At 34.0% G+C, this 22,264-nt stretch overlaps 1 long non-coding RNA gene across 1 annotated transcript in view; it reads right to left on the bottom strand.

The window, feature by feature from the left end:
- The window catches only part of LOC145682749 (uncharacterized), a 1,030,881-nt gene that overhangs the window by 684,570 nt on the left and 324,047 nt on the right, over nucleotides 1–22,264 (bottom strand). The window contains exon 3 of the long non-coding RNA XR_014130952.1: nucleotides 22,056–22,130. This is a non-coding gene — a long non-coding RNA (uncharacterized LOC145682749). The remainder of the gene's footprint in view (nucleotides 1–22,055; nucleotides 22,131–22,264) is intronic.

Below are 22,264 nucleotides of genomic sequence, written 5' to 3'. Positions count from 1 at the left end.
TCCTTGTGAGATAAACATCTTATCCATAAATGTTTAATCTGTATCTGAAATTAACTATTTAGATTAACATTTATCTAAAACAGGTATTTTATATAATTTGTGAACGTGAGACGTGAATATATGAGACGTGAACCTGTTGATTAACGTGGCAATCGAACCACATGAGCTCCCGCCGGGAATCAAATCCGCGTCTTGCGCCAAACGTGCATATGCCTACTATATAACAAAATTGCCGACTTGTGAGGTGGAATAGATCGGAACAGAATCACAATCTCAATCGTTTTTTGAATTTGTATCGGAGATCTGTAATTGAGTCTAAATTGCCTATATAGTTTCTGTGTTTCAGCGCGTTAGAAAAACAAGTACTTATCCACCTTATTTTTGAGCTTTACGTCCCACGTTTATGCCTGTTTGGCTAAAGGAGACGGTGATTATGAAAAATGAATGAGATTGTGGAATGAAGAAAGTGGGAGGAAGCGGGAGAACCCCGAGAAAACCCACGCACACGGTGTTTGTCCACCACAAAGTTCCCTTGGCGGGGGCTGGGATCGAACCCACTAGCACTGAGTGACCGCGTCCCGTTACCCTCCTTTGTCAGGCATTTGAATCATATCAATATTAGTAAATGAAAGGTATTTGTAAGATAGTGAAATAGAACATTTATATTTCTTCACAGTTAATTTCAGTGAAATTAGGGTTGCCATCTTGGCGGCGTTGGAAAAGCACATCAGACATAATGTGATTTTTCAATTTCAAGATTTCATTTCAATTATTTTTGAGTCGTCTGTTATTTATTCATATTTCTATTTGGTCAATATTTTGTTTGAAACATTAGTATGTTTCTCAATTGTGTTAGAGAACTGTTCTTCATTGTTTTCTAATAAACTCGTTATTAAGATTGATTCTCAAAAATGGGTCGAAGCCCAAACTTAAAATTTGATCTCATCTAACTCGGGAACTACAAGCCTGAACACATATTTATTTCACGTGAATAAAATGTTTTCAAGATTTACAACCATGTCAAGTTTGATCAAGTAAGATATTTCAGAACTTATCAACTATGATATTTCAGAAAATAATCAATGGAAGACGAAACTATAAATGACGAAAGTTATGTAAGTAATTGTATAAGCATAGGCGTATAGCATATAGCCTAGTCCTAATAACCCATTAGTTATTCCTTATCTTCTATCAGTACTTGGTCTAGAATGAAAATTTAACTCTTGTTGAAGAGTAGTTATTGGCTTTATTATGAAATAAAATACCATTGAAATTTCCAGTGAACTTTATCAACTTTATTTTCCGATTTTAGCAATACGATAATTCAGTGAGTAAAGAATGTTTTCTCTAATCAATACTTAATGTAAAAACGCTAATTAATACAGTCAGTTACGGGATCGGTCATTGTACTAAAATGTTCGTAGTTTCACACATGAATTATGAAGAATTTTATTAATACTTGTTGCAACAACATAGTGCAGTACTTCGGTCAAAAAATACTGATTGGGGCAACTACAAGAACCAATGCAGATTTAAGAACCAATGCAGATTCAACATCATCCACACAATTATAAGGTAAAATGTTTTCAAGTTTACATGTAAAAAGGTCGTTTTTAATAAAAGTCAGTTATTTCTTGAAAAAACGTCCACTATTTGAGAACTTCGTTGTAATAATCGTACAAAATCTAAAAAGAAAGAATGAAATGGGAACAAATATTGACCAGTTGGTAAGTGTATGTATATCCTATAGTCCAATCAAAATATATAATGGAGACTTCCCAATACTGCATCAGCAAAAAAAAAAAAAAAAAAGAAAAAAAAGCACAGAAAGAACTTAAATAGCCAATATGTTTTAGAGAATTGGATACGAAATTTTTCAACCTCTGTAATTTTAAACCAGAGATCGTACTACTATCGGGATAGCAGCTTACTGAATGCACACGAAAGCACATACACTAACACGAGGACCGGATTAAGGAAGAGACTTAGGGAGGCTGTAGCATCGGAAATTTAGGTCAATAGGATCCTCCAATCTGATCAAAATCTCAACTGGGTTTTTTAAAAGAACCTGAACGTATAATCATCATCATAAAATAAAATATAACCAAAAATATTAAACATATTCCATTAACGTTCCCACTGTAATTTGACAGAAATTTATAATGTGGAGTCAGCAGGGGCCACACATTTTTTTCTAGCCCACGGTCCTCCAGATAGGTTAATCTAGCTCAGAATAACACCTTACGTATTACGGAAAACATTAGAAAAATGAAAATATTTCTATAATTTTAACGGTTAATCTATCTTAAAAAAGACACTTTATGAGTTGTCTTGAAATACGAAACTAAAGTAACATTATATTAAAAAAGGATTCTTCTTCTCATGTAAATTTTAAAATTCCTTGCACATAGCACGAGTGCGTGGAAATCCGAAATGTGGAGAGAGTTAAATTGATTTGACTATGTATTCTTATGGCTGTGTGGAACCTGGGTACTCATTACGGTCCAGAGTCCAATCAACATAGCATGCAGTGGCGGCATCATGATGTCCACTCCTCAAGAAATTTAAGATAATACAATCAGCTGGGAAGATAATGGCAACATTTTTTTTCTAGGAGGGGGTATAGTAAAGGCAAACTGTTCATTGATTGTCTGCAGGGTCCAACGACAATTACAAGTGAGTATTATTTACAACTGATAGCAAAAGTAAGGCAGGCAATCAAGGGGAAACTCAGAGGCATGCTACACATGAAAGTGCTGCTCCTGCATTATAATGCTTCTACTCACAAAAGCCACTTTAACCCCTGCGCTATTGCCGATGTCGGGTGTGAAATACTCGGGCACCCTCCTAACTCTAAAGTTCTTGCCGCATGTGACTTTCACCTGTTTCGGAAGAATGAGTAGCACCCGCGAGGAACAAAGCTTTCCAACGATGAACATGCTATGCAGGTTGTCGAAGAATGGCTTCGGTCATAGCCGTTGAGGTTTTCTCTAAAAACTTTTATAGTGGTTCTCAAACGTTCCGAAAACGCGTATTCCCTGTTCATTCGTAAAGTGGGTGTGCGGACACACTTGCAATGCCATCTGAAAAATCACATGGTATTAAAAAATATACAAATTAAAATTATCACTGACAAGAAAACGATCAATAAAAATAATGTAATAAGGAATTTATTATAAGATGAATTATTGCTTCCTAATGAACGAAATTTCAATTAAAAATACAGTAACTTTCAAGATTGGCTCTTTAAAAAAGGAAATCCAGGTGTAAACAATGTTCTCAAATGTGTTTAATGTGAGTAATGACATTCTTTGTATTTTTCCATAACTGCATTGAAGTGCTTGGACTCAGTTCTATCACCATCAATATTTGGTCCTATTCCGCCTTAAGGCGATTTCGCTTTAATGTTTTAATACCGCAAAGGGCAGAAAAGGTGTGCTCACATAAGTAACTTGTAGGGAAAGGCATCAAATGTAGCAATGTTTTTTTAGACAACACTTCATTCTCACAACGCACGCACAACCAAAAGCTTCAAAGCTGATTTTCTTTGAAAATGCTTTTTCATTATGTATGGCACGATAGTAGCAATAGCTGTTCTTGTTCTGTGTTAGAGATTCATACCTTGTAGAATCTATGTCATGGATTTCTACATTAGTGGAAGGATTTTCAATCCAACTATTATCAGAGCAGGAACGTATTCTCGACAGCTTGCAGCTAATGCTCTCAAGTGTTCTACAAGTGTTTTATGCATTTCGGCAAAGAGTTTTTCAACTGAAAATTCAATAAAATCCTTGAGCACTAGAAATGATTAATAGCTATTGTTTTGTACACGTACCGCCCATAGCTACAGTTTTTTAATCTTAAAAAATACTCTTGCATAACTGATGTGAGTTCCATTTTATTACATTTCAATTTTTAGGCGTCGTGGACACCCAGGGGCCCGTGGACCCGACTTTGAGAACAACTGATCTAGAACATGTTGAGGGAAGTGCACTATAGTGAAAGGGGACTATGTGGAAAGGTGGACGTTCTTTTTACATCAGGAATTATGGAACACTCCTCGTAATATCATTCAACACTGCCTACATTGCTTAGTTCATCTAAATATACCGATTTTTTACCCCATAGAAAGTGAAGGGTCGGTTGACAACTCCTATGAATGAAATTTTGCCTCTATCATCTCCCGCGCTGCATGGAAAATATCTCATGAAGATACACTATCTTTAGATTTATTTAGTATGTGTTTTTGCGAAACTAATTCGTTCAGCAGGTCTAAAAAATTTGGCAATGTTGTTGGTGAAACTTTGGTGTTTGAAGATTCCTCAAGCGTGCGTTCGAAACAAGGCTCCACGAATCGTATACCGAAATATTTCGATGTATCAGTGATAAATCAAAACATTTCTGTGATTGGTGTAGAGCCCAAACTTTGCTAGTCGTTATGGTCACTGCACTTAAAGAAAGAAAACAATCTGTGACCCATGACCGCAAAAAATAGGAGTGAGAAATGTCAACACCTTACAAAAGTAAACAAAAGTTTCCAGTACATTACTAAGGTCTGGTGCTGATATTAAATGTGCAGCAACTTGACACAGTGGTGACGGAACCGGTTTTGTCTTATCCATCTGTAGACTAGAACATTGATAGGAAAACTGCGGACTACTGGACAGATAACACCGGCTGAAGTATTCTATCAGGTCCGCAACGTGAGTCCTGATCTACAGAATTTAACTTATGAAACCTACTTTAATCAGTATTGTGAGAAACTTGGAAAAATGCTATACAAATTTCATTTACCACTTGAACTTTATAGTCTTTCCATCATATAACTTAATATTACAAGAAGCTCTCTTAAGAAAATGTACAGGTCACCTACTTTTTCTTTTTCTTTGAATATTGTCCCGCCATGTGTTTTTTCTCTTTTGGTCTCTTCCTAAATAAGTTTTCTCGTCACTGGAATAACACCAAATCCATGTGCAAAACAGTTTCGAGGTTTACCGCACCTCCAGGGGTCTGGAGGATCATTGCTACCATCTGCTTCCTTGATAATATTATTAGCACTGTGCATACTTAATAAAATGCATGCTTGCGATAAAAGAACACAAATTTATCGATTTAAAAATTGGCGATTTAAAAAAGTAGGATCATTATATAAGACTTAAGAAGCAGTTCTTATCAACAGAGAACCATTATGGCAGCCAAGTTTTGCTTCTCAGCGTTCTCTATAACTAAACTCGATAAAAAGAATGTATTGATTTCTTTTTATATTTATGTCTGATGTTTGAGGGGTGTTCAAATAGAAAGATGAAAGAGGACACTGTGGGTATAATCGAAGTCTTAATTCAAAAGTAATTACCAGACGCCTGAGCACAACTATCCCACTGTATTATGATAGTTCCCTGTTCCCTGTGCCGAAGGATTCCCTGTTCCCAGAAATCTAGCGGGTGTGATAGCGGCCAGTCTTCCACTCCTCCTTTCAGTTCTCGTCCGAGTTCAAGCGCTTGTTTTTGAGATGTCTTTTTAGCGGGCCAAACAGATGGAAGTCGCAGTGAGCTATGTCCAAACTGTAGGACATATGCTCAAGCTGCTTCGACTTCAACTTTTTCAGTACACTTTGTGTGACATACGAGACATGTGGACAAGCAGAAAAATCTCACTTTCTCACTGAATTCTTGAACACACAGTCTCTCTCGTATACAGTCACCATCCGGCGATGAATATCGACCGATTAAACCATTTCCCCAGTCAGAAATCGGATAATACCGCGCTGCTCCTCAATCGTCGAATGTTTCATTGTGGCACTATTATTTCCTCCCAGACATTGCCGACTCAATTCGACTTGGACGGAACAAATAATTGGCTGATTCTCTCCTGCATAATGTGATAGGCAGCCACGCATGGTCACAACGAGGCCGGAGACTACATTCTCTCGTTAGATGTCGCAGTACTTTATTTCAAAGCCATACATAATGCTATTTCAAAGTACGACGTTTGGTTTCTACGACGTTTCGTGAATTTTCATTTGAACGTTCGTTGCATATGTAACCTCGGGGACTTAACAATGATACCGCGAATGCATTTTTCGTATATGTGGTCCCGCACATATTATCAATAAATCCAAAATATTACTGCTACTTTCTGTCCTTCGTGACAGATTACGATTATGCTTTCAAATCAGTTATGTTAACTTCAAACGTTATAAAATCTCATCTCGTGGTTTATAAATTCCTCGTGGTGATATATGATTAATTATCCTCATATATCGATTTATACGTTTGTCAAATAGCTTTTAAAGAATGATTTTCCTCGAAAGAACGAATTTAGTATGTTGACAGAAACAAACATATTTTATTTTAAAAACTTATTATTCCTGACACTCCTTTGTTCCCTGATCTTCTGCTGGATGTAACTAAAAAATAATATGAAAATAAAAAGAAATAGAAATAGAAAAACTGAAACAATTCTTCATTTCGCAGTATATTTGTTCAATACCAGAGCACAATTTACGTCTGTTGTAGGCCGACAGCAGTTTTGTTAAAGACATTTTCCTCTACCATGTATTTTCTTCTAGCATAAAATTACAATTAACCTGATTTCAGATTTCAGAGTTACTAGGCTATTTTCGGTCCATAAAATAATTGTTGACGTCGATAAAGTGTAAAACTCCCCCATAAACCTACGCTCCTAATTTCGACGAAAACTTCCTTTATCCCTTTTCTAAAAGCAATTGTTAAAAAATCCTACAATATGGATTTATCCCACGAGTTGGTATCTTGCTTGAAGTTTTAGTTGTGGTAGCTGCATCAAATACAAACCCGAGCAATCTGCTTTGGTTATTATATTAAAGTGCCTCTTTTCATATAGCCTAGGTGCTAAAAAGGGAGATTTAATTACAACCAACCGATCAATGAGCGTCGTAAGCTAATGGTAATATTCTTACAATAGAAAACTAAAAATAATTTGCGAATGGAACCCTAGTACTAATGAAATGTCATTATAAAAGCCATCTGTCCTGCCTAAATCTTCGTGGCTATAACGTTAGGACATTTATCGTTATAAAATACCTAAATTAACTTCTTCTTTTCTTAAAAAAGAAAGTCTTTTCTACATGAAAATTTATGTCAACTATCCTTTTTTAACATGAAGTTTTCCTTTTAATAAGCATCCTCCCGGTTTCTCCGCAATTTACCTATTACACTTCTAGGTACCCGTCTTCATCAGTATAATTATCAGTTATACCTAGATATCTCCCTGTTCTTTGCAATCCTTCTCTTTTCCATTTCTCTCTACGTCCATTTCATTACTTTTCTTTGCCAGTTTTCGATTCGCCTGTAAGACCATCTCCATTTTTTACTTTTTGCTTTCTAACGACGGATAGAAAGTATGGCGATCTTGAAAAAAAAATTGGAACTCGACGGATTTACATCTTTCATGAAACGTACATATCGAAAAAGTGACTTTTCGGTATACATCTGTCCGTCCGTTAGCTAAGGTTTCTTCAAATTGGAGCAGTTTACTGAAGAGTAAACATCGAAAAGGACGATCTTCTCAAAAATGCCTCCAACAATATTTTTTATGCTTCGTAAATCAATATTTGATTAAGAACCCTATATTGTGGTATAAAACAATTCCCTGGGAAAAATTTGATAGTTTATTCTTGGGGCTGAGCTTTTTATCGGTACTTTCCTCAAAAACGGCTCAGGGTATTTTATTCGTATTTCATAGATAAGTACTTCACGAATAGCCTGGCAATATGTCATAAGTCATTTGACGTCAATAAATATACGAGGGACTGTTTGTGAATTGGGGGTGATTTGTTTATCGACGATTTTCACAAAAATGTCTCACGATTTTGTTAATAATTCATTAATATTTCATTAACGACCCTATATTGTGGTAAAAATCATTTCCCTACGAGAAACATATTAGGGCTAGATTATTGTATTTTTTCGATTACTTTTGGTTTTGTAAAACAACTGAATTTTCCTTACAATTTTCCTGACAAACGAGAAACTATTTTCTTCAAGTTTCGTAAATAAATGTTTTTTGATAAGCTAAAAATATCGCTAAACTCGCACGATTGAAAATGATCCATAAAATGTAGTTTACTCTTGTAGTGAGATTTTTAACGATTTTCTCAAAAAATGGCTAAGGGGATTTTGTTAATATTGCAAAACAATTATTTTGTTAATTGCTCTAACGTATACAGTATGACATACGTCTAATGAAAAATCTGAAGTTTTGGTACATTTTTGGGGAGAAAGGGTGAAGTTGATTCAATTTATTTTTCCAAGAAAAATTGTTTTATACCTATTTCCCAAATGCAAGTTTCAATATTAGCTGTGGCCTAACAGTTTAGGTAATTGGAGCGATAAGGCCTAGTGCGGTAGCCCGTACCTTTTTATAAAAAAATCAAAGAAATATCTTCTCCATACTCCTTGTTTATCAAAGCAGAATTGTGTCCTTATTGGTTAAAGAAGACGTTAATTTTATGATTTTCATTACCGTTTTTGTTGTTCTCTTAAGGATTAGTTCATTAGCATTACTCATTAACTCCAGCATCATATTAAGCAATCATGTTGTAATTTTCAGCCGTGGTCGTAAGATTTATAATCAATAAAATCCTACTGGTTGTTTTCATTGTATCTAAATCAGTGACATAGCCAAGATATAATTTTGGGATTTAGACTTTATACTGAACATTAAATGAGGTATCAAACATCCATTACAGTGTGAGTTACAATCCTCGCTTTACTAATGAATCTCCAAAGTCCTGAAATGTTTGGTGGTGACGTCCCCGGGAATCTATCTTGAAGCAGCTTTGACAGTGAGTATTATATACGATATATACGATATACTCGTATATCCTTCAGATTAAACAGAAAAACACTATCAACGTTTAACACTGGATACCTTAAAGTGTGGAGCGGAAACAGCTGGTGCGAATAAATTCGAGATCTCAGATTGAAAACCTTCTATTTACAAAAAATTTCCTTTTTCTGTTGTTGTATATTTATCATTACAAAGTTCCGGTCTGTGATGCACCCACTATACTAGACGAGTTATCTGCAACCAGCGTACCTCGGCGCCAGAGAGCCATACCAAGGCGAAAAATGTAATGCAAAGTCTTCAAATCGTAAAAAAATAATACTTTTTTGAGTTATTATTATTATTATCAGAGTCTACTGTTATTCCAGTTCCTATGCTTTCTACGCTTGTACAGTATTTCGTCCTCTGTCGTATTATATTCTCTATATATTAATTTCGTCCAGTGTTGGAACAAAAATCGAAGACGTTTATGGCACCTACGCAGTGACCACACTAGAAGGGACCAGGGGAAAGGAGCTTTCCGATCACATCTTTCGCCTTCCGTCCTCGTGACAAGCCCACCGCAGGCATGCTGTATTATCGTACAGCAGTTTATCGGTACACGAAAATATAACTGTGTTTCCAAAAAATATATCTGCCTATTCACACACACACACACCCTATGCCAAGAAAGTAAAGCTGATGTCGTCACTGCTCCTACGGTGCGTGTATCGCAAAAAGTACAGAAAGCTGATTATAATATATCCAATCTTACCGTTAAGACCAATAGAACGCACACAACAGCTGTAAACGAATGTTGTGTGTGAATCCGGTATTCGATTTCTGGTGGGAGCTTATGTGGTTACGATAACGCTTTAAGTTGTATTGCACGTTTCCTGTAGTATCTGTACTATATAGGATGATAAGCCTTGAACCAACCAAGAATTCTTACGTGAATGTGATGCAGATATTCAAAGACAGAAGGCTGAAGACAAAATCTACCAAAGATGGACTAAGGTTGGGTGTTCGATATAAAAAAAATTCAAGTGAGCTAAGGGAAAGATGTTTTTGTGTATAAAGAAAATAGAAACTGTCCAGATGATTTGCCTGCAAAGTGAAATAGATATGAAATGCAGAAGATGAAAGAAGAGATATAGTAATAATAAAAATTACCATTTAAATACCAGACTCGGCTCGGGAGGGAAGTCATGTCCGTAAAACTTAAAAGTTTTGTCGCATCACACGGGGAGAAGAAATGTTACTTACTGTTTTTATTTTTGTTCTCAACAGTCAGAACACGAGAAAATTTTACGGCTGATTATTTGAAGTAATACCATTTTATTTTTTACTGTAGCAATTAAGTAACAAGTCGCCCTTGGTACACAGCATTGAGATTTGTGCTCGTATTTTGATAGTTGAAGAATACTAATATACATAGTGCACTAGATAACAAATGTACTGAAATTCACTGTTTTTCTTTGTTTTTTCGATAATGCAGCTTCGGGTTATAAAAATAAATATACATAGGTACTGTCTTCTCACAAAACGTCAACGTATGTTTTATAGCACTCCAATTAAAAATATTCAAATTTCCTTTTTCTACGAAATAAATACACACATTTATAAATTAGTACGATTGATGATAATTACCTGGGATTGAAGAGGATAAATAGAAAATATCGAAATATTGCGTAACATGGACATATTAAAGCATTAAATGCATAGAGGAATCGTAATATCGCAACACTGAAAAATACCAAATATTGAAAAATATTGAAAATCGATATTAAAACTTTTCGATACTTAAATATATCTATCAATCGATAAACAGAAATATCCCACAGCTGTACGTAGGACCTGTCACCGAGGATTTTCTTTTAAAAACTGTTAATCTTCTAGGATGAGGTTTCCCGTAAAATTTGTAGGATTATATCACTTTGACCGTCACCTAAATGTTGTTACTCGACACACAATCAGCACACTTACCACTTTCAACACGCTAACACCATATATTGGAGCTTTAATAATTTGGCCTCTTTGGAATTAAAGTTAACTTATTTTAGTTTATGACTGCTTGGTCGACTGAGCTACACTTATATTCTACTGAGACTCACACAATATGTAGTTAGCCCTATCACTCCGTCCAACAATCAAGGGCTGTGGCCGCTACCTGTTCTTTGCCAACCCATACACTTTACGTGTTTCGTACAATATATGTTTGAATTAATTTTAAAAATCTGTATACAACATATTAGTAAACTACGGTTGTGAGATTTTATTTGTTAAAAGTTGAAATAAATATTTACTTTATTATTATTTTAAACTAAAGAGTTCTTAGACAAACGATAGAAAAAAGTATTGTAAAAGTGGATCATATCGTATGTAGTTATGTAGGAATGTTATATATGGATCATATCTGGAACAAGAGAAAGTCGATCTGCATGTATGTATAGAAACGATAATTGTGTCCCGATAAGATCATGCGCTGTGTATATGTTTTACGCCAGCCTCTCTTCCATTCAGTTTTTCAATCTTTGTTTCTGTTTCCATCGTTTCTGGAACTACGATTTGTAAATATATGCATATAAGTTTCTACAATTGTGATCGATGCCTCCCCTGATTTCAACCCACCTTCTACTCTTTAACTATGTCATATGACAGGCTGGCTACTGGGAGTCGACGCGACTGCGCAAACGAAAATTTCAAGGTTGTATCGGTACCAAAAAGCACTTTGAAAATTTACTTGTGTGTTTATCCCTCCACACGACTCACCTCCTCTATCCACTTCCCTTACGTTTCTCCATCCAGTAAGCAGGGCAGTGCCAATAGATGGGGTATGCGTCATATTTACACATCATTTCTTAATTAGAGTGTGAGACCATCAAGAGACAGCTAACTCGACAGAGCATACACACGGTTTACACAAATACTAACATTTCTCTATAATTATTGGGACCTTCCCGAATTTCGGCGAGGAGGCTCAGGAGTTCGGTACGAAGCCTCAGTAGGCTTAAAAGTTGTTGGCACCGGAAAATGCCCCAACTTTTTTTCGGTCCCAACTGGTGTTAAACCATATGCAGGTACCAACAAGGATAGGATTGCGGGAACACACACACGCACACATACACACGCAAACTCGCAAACAATCACATTGTTCACGATGCACTTGGTAGCGCATGCCCAATAAAATTACATTTCGAATTTAGTGCAAATAACAACCATGCACAGAAACATTACAATTCCGATTACGACTACTGTTCCAGTTCCAGTTTCCATAACACACAGGAGCAGCACGAGTATGACATTGACGGCGGTGTTTTTGCATTTTTATGACTATGTCGTATAGTGAAGTATGTCGGCTAAGCCCTTTTGTAACAATTTTAACCAATTTGCATGAAACTCAGTGTATAGGGGTTTTCGAACATGCTGATTACAAATATCATCTTTTTCACCTAGGTCTTACAGTTATGTGCGTTACGCACTTTGTGTGACAATTGAAACCGATTTGGATGAAACTCGGCAAATATGAGTTTTCCAGCATGCTGATTACAAACATCATATTTATTTTTACTTCAGCCAAGTAATTTAAGTGAGATACTCCCTTTTTATGACAATTTCAGCCGATTTGTATAAAACCTGGTAAATAGGGATTTTCGAACATGCTGATACCGACTGTAATTTATTTTTCTAGATCTTAGAGTTTATGTGAGATACGCTATTTGTATGAATATTTAATTGATTTCCATAAAGCTCGGCATAGAGGGGTCTTTGAACAAGCTGGTTGTGACTATCATACTTATTTTTACCTAGGTCTTAAAGTATATGTCGGATACGCACCTTTGATAACAATTTTAAACGGTTGTAGTGAAACTGATCATATAGAGGCTTTCGTTCATGTTGATTACGAATATCATATTTATTTTTACGTAAGTCTTATAGCTTATGTGGGGTGCGTACATTTGAAGACAATTTTAACCGATTTTGATAATACTCGGCTTGTAGTGGTTTTCGTGCATGCTGGGTACGAATACCATATATGTTTTTACCTACGTATTATAGTTTATATGCGGTTCGCCCTTTATAATGAAAATTTAAACAATTGAAAGAAATTCGGCGTATAGAGTTTTCGGACACACTGATTACGAATACCATATTCTTTGACCTAGGTCTTACGATTTATGTGAGATATACACTTTTTAAGACAATTTTAAACGATTTGGCCGGTATATAGTTGTTTTCGGACATGTTAAATACGAATATAGTCTTTGCTTTTTTCTAGGCCTTAGAGTAAAACTGCGGTTTCTCAGTGTTTCGCTCTCTCTTCGAATGTATTTTTCAGCTTATCCGGCATTTTGGTGGGACTTAAAATTTAAGGATTGCATTTCGGCTCTCTCTCACACACACACTGACCCATGGTTTACGGAGCACTTGGTGACGAATGAGCACTTTCAGTTTAGTACAAATTACACGATTGCGCAGAATATTGTACTTCCAACTCCCAGTTACGATTCCAGTTGAACTCAGCAGCATCAGTCGCTTGACAACATGCAGAAACTTATGGTATATTTCGCAATCCTACAGAGATATAAAATGAACATATATTTTAACTACAAATCTATAAAAGCTGTAACAACATGCAGAAATGCAGAACCAGCGCATAAATAACATAAGAAATCAAATCGTTTTACTCGTTCTCTTCTACGACTAAAAGACCGAAGCGGAGATTAATACACACACACACACACTTTTTATTCCAGTCATGCCAAACAATAAAGCTATACCCTCAAACTGTTACACTGACAGACGATATTCATTTACACTAGATCCGAAATTTTAAAAAAATTAAAATATTCTTCTACAATAATGGCAAATTGCACATTAATTGTAAAGCATATTTATCTCCTTCCCGTATGTCCCTGTTAAGGATGTTTACCGTAAATTATGTGATTTTTGGAAGGGTGGCTGTAGCCCATTATCAGTCACTGCCACATGCAAGGAGCATAAGAATATTAATTCTGTGAGATTTGTGAATAAATTGACACACATAGGATTTTCCAAAATAAAACTTGGAATTTGAATAAAGATCCAATAACTTATGCTTCACCCCCTGTGCCCCCCTAAGCCAGTACATTAACAAAATAATATAGCAGATATGAGAAACACATACCGTTTTGCTTCATCGACGCCAAATTCCACATTAATTGACAAAAAATACCTTCTTCTCGGAATCCCTGCTAAGGAAATTTATCGTCCTTTTTTATTTTTGAAAAGAGACCATAGCCCTACATAAGACACTATCCATGCAAGGAGCATTAGAATATTAATTCTGTGACATTTGTGAAAACTCTGACGCTTACTAGCATTTCGGGGAAAAAAATAAACTTTTATAAAGTTCCATCATCTACTGGTTCGCCCCCTATGCCCCCTAAGGCGCTGTGTTACCAAAGTAGCATTCCAGAATTCAAAAACGCATACTCCTTTACTACAATGATGCCAAATTTCACAATATAAAATAAAAAAATGCATTCTTCTCGTATGTCCCTACTTAAGAATATTTATTGCGATTTTCTTATTTTTGAAAGGGGGCTGTAGCCTCATTATCAGTCACGTTTACATGTTAGGAGCATTTGGGCGTTCATTCTGTGACATTCGTGATCAATGTGACGTTTACTGACCTCCGGAAATAAATTTTGGGAATTTGGTAACACCCACCTTTTTACGCTCCTTACCCCCGAAAAGGAAGGCCTTCCCAAAATACTGTTTGAGACGGCTTTACTAGCTTTGTGAATGAGTATATATGCATTTTGTGACAAATACAACTCATTTGCCGTCTTTGCGAATAAATATTTGAGAAAACTGCTGCCAAAATTTAACATTGAATCTCCCATAAAGAAAATGAACTTTTGTGTTTACACCCTAAAAGGGGTGCTAAAAAGAATTATCTTCTATTATGTTTAGAAAATTGAAAAATTTAGATATTTCTCAATAAGGGTGCTAAATTTTATATTAATAGTGTGAAAATTCCATCTTCTCCCAGTGCTGTAAAAAATTACACGAATTATGGAACAGTCTGGATGTATGTATGTGTGCGTGTTTGTGTGTGTGTGTGTGCATGCGTTCCTACTTACCTTTGGTATGATTCAAGTTGTTTCAACCATAAATCGTACACATTGGATTTGGAAAGTAGTGCTGCTTGCGTAACTTTCCTAGCACACCAATAGGTAGCAGGAGGGAACAACATATAAAAGCGATTGAAAACTTTTGATACTAGAGTTGAATTGATTGTTTTCGGGGTCGCGTAAAACAGTGGTGTTAGTACAACATAAGCTATTATTTGCACACAGTGTTGTGTATTTCTGACCGTAAAATATCGAAATCAATCAATGTAATATGGATTCATAAATTTCTGTCATATTTAAGGTAATTGTTAAAAGTTGTGGTGCCGTTTAAATACAAATTTAACTCCACTGATAGCAAGACCCCATTAGCCCACAGAAATGTCGAAAACTCCCCCACCACAAATTGTCACAACCCCTACACAAATGACTGAAAGTCCCACACAATCAGACAAATCTCCCAGAATTTGAAATGATCATGGTTGCAAGTTTAGTACGGTGAAAATAATAAAAGCATGTCCAGACAACGCTAAGATCTAAACTGCAAGGGACTTGTCCACTTATCACCTTGTCCACTTTAGATCATAAGCATGTTTTTCGAATTAGTTTTATTATTTTCAGCGTGTGAAACGTAAAAGAAGTGCTACTAGGATCATTTTAAATTGTTGGGGATTTTTCCGATTATGTGGGAGTTCATGTGACTAATTGCTTTATTTTCATTTATTATGATTTACTTGTAGGTATTAAATAAATAATTTGGAGGTTAAAAAACTAGATTTGTTGCCTGAGTTGACTTGATTTTAAATTTAGCGTCCCGTTCAGCAGCAAGGCTATATGAAACGTGGACCCTGATTAACGTGGATTCGAAACCACATGAGCTCCCACCGGGAATCGGGTCTCCCACGCCAGAAGCGCGTACGCTAACCCCATAGCCACGAAGGAGCTCAACTCGTTCCCTGTACTTTATATAACTAATATGATCTTCAAAGTTGTATTTCAATTTGTACTAAAAAGTAGCAAAGTACTAACTTACAAATGTTGAAAAGAAACTACTTTTTAAAGTAATGTAGAAATTATTTAGAAATAGAGATGAAATACGTAGTATTAATACACCCGAACCACTGTTTGAAATAGACGTTGGTGTGTCTCCTGTTGCTGACTCGAATGTCTGAAAAAAACTCAGATTTCCCTTACATGTGAATTACACCATAAAAGTTTGAGAAATAGGTAGAAATAAATTTTGTGTGTGGGAGTGTGTGTGCAAAATTAAAAAGATATATCAGCGTCTTGGAGATATTGTGAATATAAATATGCATTTGCAAATGTTGATTAATTGTGAGACCTGTTTCTTCTGGCAGTTACCCAACCTAATTTGTTTATAACATTTAGAAATTTAACATGTTTATAATACCAGTAGTAGAGTCAAGTTTAGAAAATCCACTTACATATAAATTTATACTGTTTATTGGTTATGTATGTGTACTAAGTATACCATTTTTCACACATATTTACTTCAATAGGACATATTGTAAGTAAATATACACTTATGCGTACTCTCTAAATATAATAAAGTATTGATAAAATCACACAATACCGTTCAGAAAATACATCTTGAAGACTCCTTTGGGGACAAAAGTATTATTGTGATATGAAAACTGTCTTCTTGTAAGAATATAATTCGATAATGATTTTGGAGGATACTTTTAATACTGATAGTATGTGTATAATCAGAAAATGTGTATTTGTTGTAAATTTCATAGGAAAAGAAATATAAATACGAAAATTAGAATGAGTAAAACAAAATGTTGCTAGTGGACAAGAAAGTTTCATTTTCTTTGTGTTTTTCTTCTTTACATAAAATGTTCGATGAATATGTAATCGCCGATTATACACATCTAAATTTATAAATAATACCGGTCAAATTTGTTACCAAATTATATTTTTATAACATATTTATAGACATGCGACAATAATCTTGGACTTGAGTGCACGTAAACTCCCATTTTGAGGAATTTAGATGAATCTTCACGTGAATATTCCCGAAAAATATCTTCCTGGGAATTTACACTTCATAACGTATGCTAAAATGGGCCCTTGTACGGACTCTTTCTGATATGATGGCAAAGGATTAAGGATCGTTTTTCATCTACTAAGCACATTTTCACTCACTTAACACATCGGGAATGATAGTGAAAGAATATGAACACATATACCAACCTATTATTTTTGCATAACAAAAATTATATAAGAATCTAATAAAATATTATGAGCACCTTTCAACAGTTTAAAAGCAAAAATTGAGCATAAGAACAGCAAAAGGAATTCAGCGCATTTTCCTACCCCATATTATGAAATGGTACAAGAATATCTTCACCAATGTTTCGCAAAGCACGAGCATAATTTCAACCCCATGTTACCAACATAAACGTAGGCAAAAGCACGAGCACGTTTTCAACCACTATTTAAAAGCAAGGAATTGTCTTAAATAACCCTATAAATAATAATAGAAATTACTAAAACATTTCGTCCACCAATTTTTACCATAGCAGAGTTTACAATATAACTATAGATTTGTGGTTATATTGTCCAAATTACATACCTTTGTCTAAATTACATTCTATAGACCCCATTTTGGACAAGCTTTATATAGATTATTAAATATGTATAATTAGAAATTCATAGAACATAAATATTCAGTAACAAGGTACTGAGTTAGTTACTTAAAATTTGAATTTGAAATGATCGCACTAAACAAAATGAAACTACAAAGTTTAATATTGCTCTCCTTCTCTTATTTAAACGCTACATTTTTTCATTATATATATAAAAAGATATGAGGCTGGTACACAATTTTGAGCTAGTTAAATTTTGATTTGAAAATTTGGAATACAAAATTGGTCCGCAAGTATTGTAACGACTCTTCATCGCTTATTCGAATAGTAAATTTGTGCTGGTTGCTACAGACATATCCGACAAATGTAGAGAATTCTGTGTTAGTTATAATACAAAATTGGAGATTTAGCGGCGCATGAAAATAGGCAATTAAAATTTTAGATGATCATCCTTTGTTTCTTACATGGGTATAAATTGCCTTCTGAGTAGAAAAAAATACATAATTATGTGCTAATTAAATTTAAAATTTGAAACTGTCGCAATACAGGCAATTGAAGTGTTTAAAAATTTTAAAATTTTTTCGTACAAATTGAAATTTTTTGAACATTTTGAAATGACCCCTCTTGGTTTATTTGAGTGATATATTATTTTGTCTGGTAGGACAAAAATGTACGAACTATTAAGAAGTTCCAAGATGCTGCACCGAAATTAAATATTTCAATATCAAAGGAACTTGGAACTAGTAGTACTAGTTGTAATGTTAATGGTTGTAATTGTATCAGCTACATAAATATTTAAAAAAAAATCAAGCTTGTAGGACAAAGGAAGAAAATTAAGAAAGAAATAAAGGAAATAATTTTTTTTAAAATTTATTGGTTGAACTATTTGCTTCTACATAGATCCACTTCACAAACATTGCATAAAAAGAATCTTGAAAGAGGATGAAAAAAGAGAGAAATATAGACTGACATAGAAACAATTAGGAAGAAATTCCTGGTATGTTAAATAGGGTTTGACAAATTTGAGTTGACTTGAGACAATAAGGTTTGACTTGAGATCTCAGCTTTTTTCATATCAAATCTTTGTGGTCATTACAATGACACAGCAAACAAAATTTCAACATGTTGTAACAAGTAAAAAGTTAACCTTTTACCTCGAGGTTCACAACTTTTTGTGTATATAGTTGTCAATGTAACATTGCTAAGTCAGTAAATATAATTTAATATATAGTAACAATTTCAAGATATACAAGGTTAGATATTTGATCTTTCACAATTTTTACCGTATATAATTTTCAATGAGAATTGCTTTGTTTGGATACAGAATTATAATATGTAGTACTGTTTATGGGCTATACTAAATTAAATATTTTACTTTGATATCGAGGTCAAAACTTATGTTATATAGTAGTCGATGATACATTGACAAATGTGAAAACAGATTTTTAAGTGTTGTATCGTATAGGAAATTGTCACAGTCAAATACTTAACTTTAGACCTCTACACCAAATATATAAACTGAACTTTAATATGTTTCGTCCTTCATATAAGGTTTAATATTTGATCTTTGAGGTCGGCGTCCAATTTAGTTCTGAATTTTAATATATTGCACAAGTTATGTACGGTTAAATATTCGTCCTTTGACTTCCGACCTAGATAGTTCATGTCCAAAAGAGGCTCTTTAGAATGTAATATAGTCTAAGTTAAATAAATATATATTTAATGGGTTTGAGAAAAGAGGCCATAGCCTTTTCTAAAGGCTGCATGCTTTTTGTTATGTTAAGTAAAGATTGTAGTGCATTAGATTTGCATTAGATTGTAGTGCATTATGATAAAACGAACGACAACTATTTATGAATACTATGTTTCTATATAACTTATTCGTAATAGAAGAGCTGCGAATTGGGTTCATTATTCCGGTATGATCCTCGGTTAACAGTATCCTATCTATTCGACCTTGTTTCAAGAGGGTCGTCTTCTTATTTTGATGTTAGTACCTATATATTAATAGGCGTATGGTAGTGACTATGACATACCCACTACGTATTGAAATTTTTTGAAAATTTTGAATGAGATATTTGAAAATGTTTTATCATTTTTGATAAAACAATAAGGAAACTTTATCGTTATATATCAATACCAGTCTAACTCTAAATGGTACAAGAATGTGTAGAATTTTCATTATAGTTACGAATTTACAAGTATATACTACAGGTTATTTTTAATGGAAAAGCAAAATAGTTCCAATTTATACTCGAAACACAAACATTTAATAGAAAATCTAACAAATCGTCATTAGTTACAAAGTTTAAATCATATTTGGTTGATTATTCTGGAGTTCAGCGTTCTTTATAGCCTGTAAGCTACATGAAACGACTTGTATTGCCATTACAAGTTTTCCTTAATTAGTATTTAACATAAATGTATAATATACCGAAGTTCAGTCTAGACGCCCATTTAAAATGTTATTATTAAAACAAACTTATGTCTTCGATTGATTCGTTAAATATATACACATATACAAGTGATTTCTTGAATTATAATTATTCAAAGGAAATATCTATGCACTAAGGATAATATCATTAAAAACTGAAAAGAATAAACGATGATGTAATCGAACTGACCATATTGCGATTACAGGTTTAGTTGTTTTCCTACAAGCTAATATGAGCACACGTTGAGACTTACGTCAGTTGAAATATAACTGACTTTAAAAGACAATGGAATTCAACTCCTTTTTCTTTTTCTCTTTTCTCATTCCAGCATGGATGGATCATTTTATTTGTTCGTTGTACCTGCTTCCATTGTTCTTTCAGCAACGAAGATAAAATCAAAAAGAAAGCACATTCTTACCAGTATAGATACCTTAGTTTCGAATTACTTTATGATTATGTATTTCAATAAGACTCATGACCTGTTTGTAATATGTGATTATAAAACTCCTCACAGCGATCTGAATATTTCTATTGAAAACCGTGAATTAAATATGGACTATTTTGCTCAGTCTAATAAACATCCTATTACAGTAGGTGGTCTGAATATAAATTTCCTTGGAACTGATATCAACTCAACCTATTCTTAAATACGTATTATTTAACACGAATGGTCAATGTACCTACAAGAATAACTTATCATAGTCGTAGCGTAATCGATCAATTACTTTATAACAAAAATATACATAAACAGCAAAGTTAGAGACATAAAGAGTGGTTTCTCGGATCATTAAACGCAATTATTTCTTTTAAATCTTTTCATTGTACAAAAAGCTAATGAAAACACACTCGAAAGTCAAATCCGCATACACAAGAATTTTTAATGAAACGAATATCTCCCATTTGAATTTTATACCTAGTCACTAAAGCTGGGAGGAAATATACATCAAATATCCTTAAAAGAAGCTTGTAACATTTTCCATGACGCATACACTCGTTACTACAATGAGGCATTTCCTAGAGAGCTTTGCCCAATTTCAATAACAAATAACAAATCTTGGATAGCTACAACAATAAAAGTCTCTAGTAAGAACTTAGATCTTCAAATTTATCATATAAGAAATTAGAGTTACTAAGTAACATGACAGGGTACTATATAAGCTATAAAAAACATAAAAATATCTTAAAATTGGCTAGAGCACGATATTACTCAATACGCATAATAAAATCTGAAAATAAGAGCGCCAAATAAGACCGATAATATGACCGATAATTAAACATGAAACATACTAAAGAACGAGTAATTGAAGAAAACATTGACATTGAATCAATTGGCAATCTTACTAGTGAACCATGTATTATTGCAATTCTTTTGAACAATCACTTAATGAATATTCAGAAAACTATAGGTTCTAATAGTCAACCTCATTCAGACCAATTATTGTTTAACGAAAAGTCAAATCAATTCCTTCTAACAAGCAAAAAATCAAAACAATCAAAGAATCAAGACTGTCTACATCTACGGAACATGAGTTTGAAAAAATATATCCTCTTTGCTGGGAGATAAACGAGAGCGCTTGGCAACCATCCACCGCTCGAATGGAAGTTATATTTAACCTCAAGTTCTCGCACGAAACGGTGCTTCTTCATTTAGCCCTTCTGACACAATTATGTGAATTTATCACGTTAGTAAATATCTGTCAATACATCTTAGCACATATTTTACAGTATAACATACTTTCATTTTAGGATTTCCAATCTTTGGTTCTCTAAAGTATATTAGCGTTCTTTTACTAAATTTTGAGGAGGGAAGCAATGGTGAGATGACTTCTGGAAAGGGTAAAGTGTAAAGAATGTATGGACAAAATCCTAAGAATAAAGTAAACCTTCGCAAAAGTTGAAAAACTAATAGCTAAATTCAGTAAAGCATGTTAATCAATTTTTCCTAATATGGAACAAAGTTTCAGTGGAGAATAATTACTATACATAATTTCAACATAAACTAACCCTAGTGATGACGTAATATAACTTATAATTATTTTTAATAATATTCAAGTTTTCTACTAAAAGAAATATAAAAAATACTTTACCAAATTCACGAAATGCTGGCAATAATATAAAAATCTTTTTCCACTCTATGTGCCAACTAAGCAAGTGATGTGTATCTGTAAGGCAATCAATGGTGTTACAAAAGAAAATTACAAACAAACTCACTTCACACACAAATATTTTGAAAATAAGAAACAAAACAACCATTCAATTCTATTGTTACATATATTATAATTTACATTTCTGTAAT

Source organism: Thermobia domestica, chromosome 4 (genome assembly GCF_964235325.1).
Source record: "Thermobia domestica chromosome 4, izTheDome1.hap1.1, whole genome shotgun sequence".
In the NCBI taxonomy this organism is placed as follows: domain Eukaryota; kingdom Metazoa; phylum Arthropoda; class Insecta; order Zygentoma; family Lepismatidae; genus Thermobia; species Thermobia domestica.
This window is presented reverse-complemented; position numbering and strand designations above follow the sequence as displayed.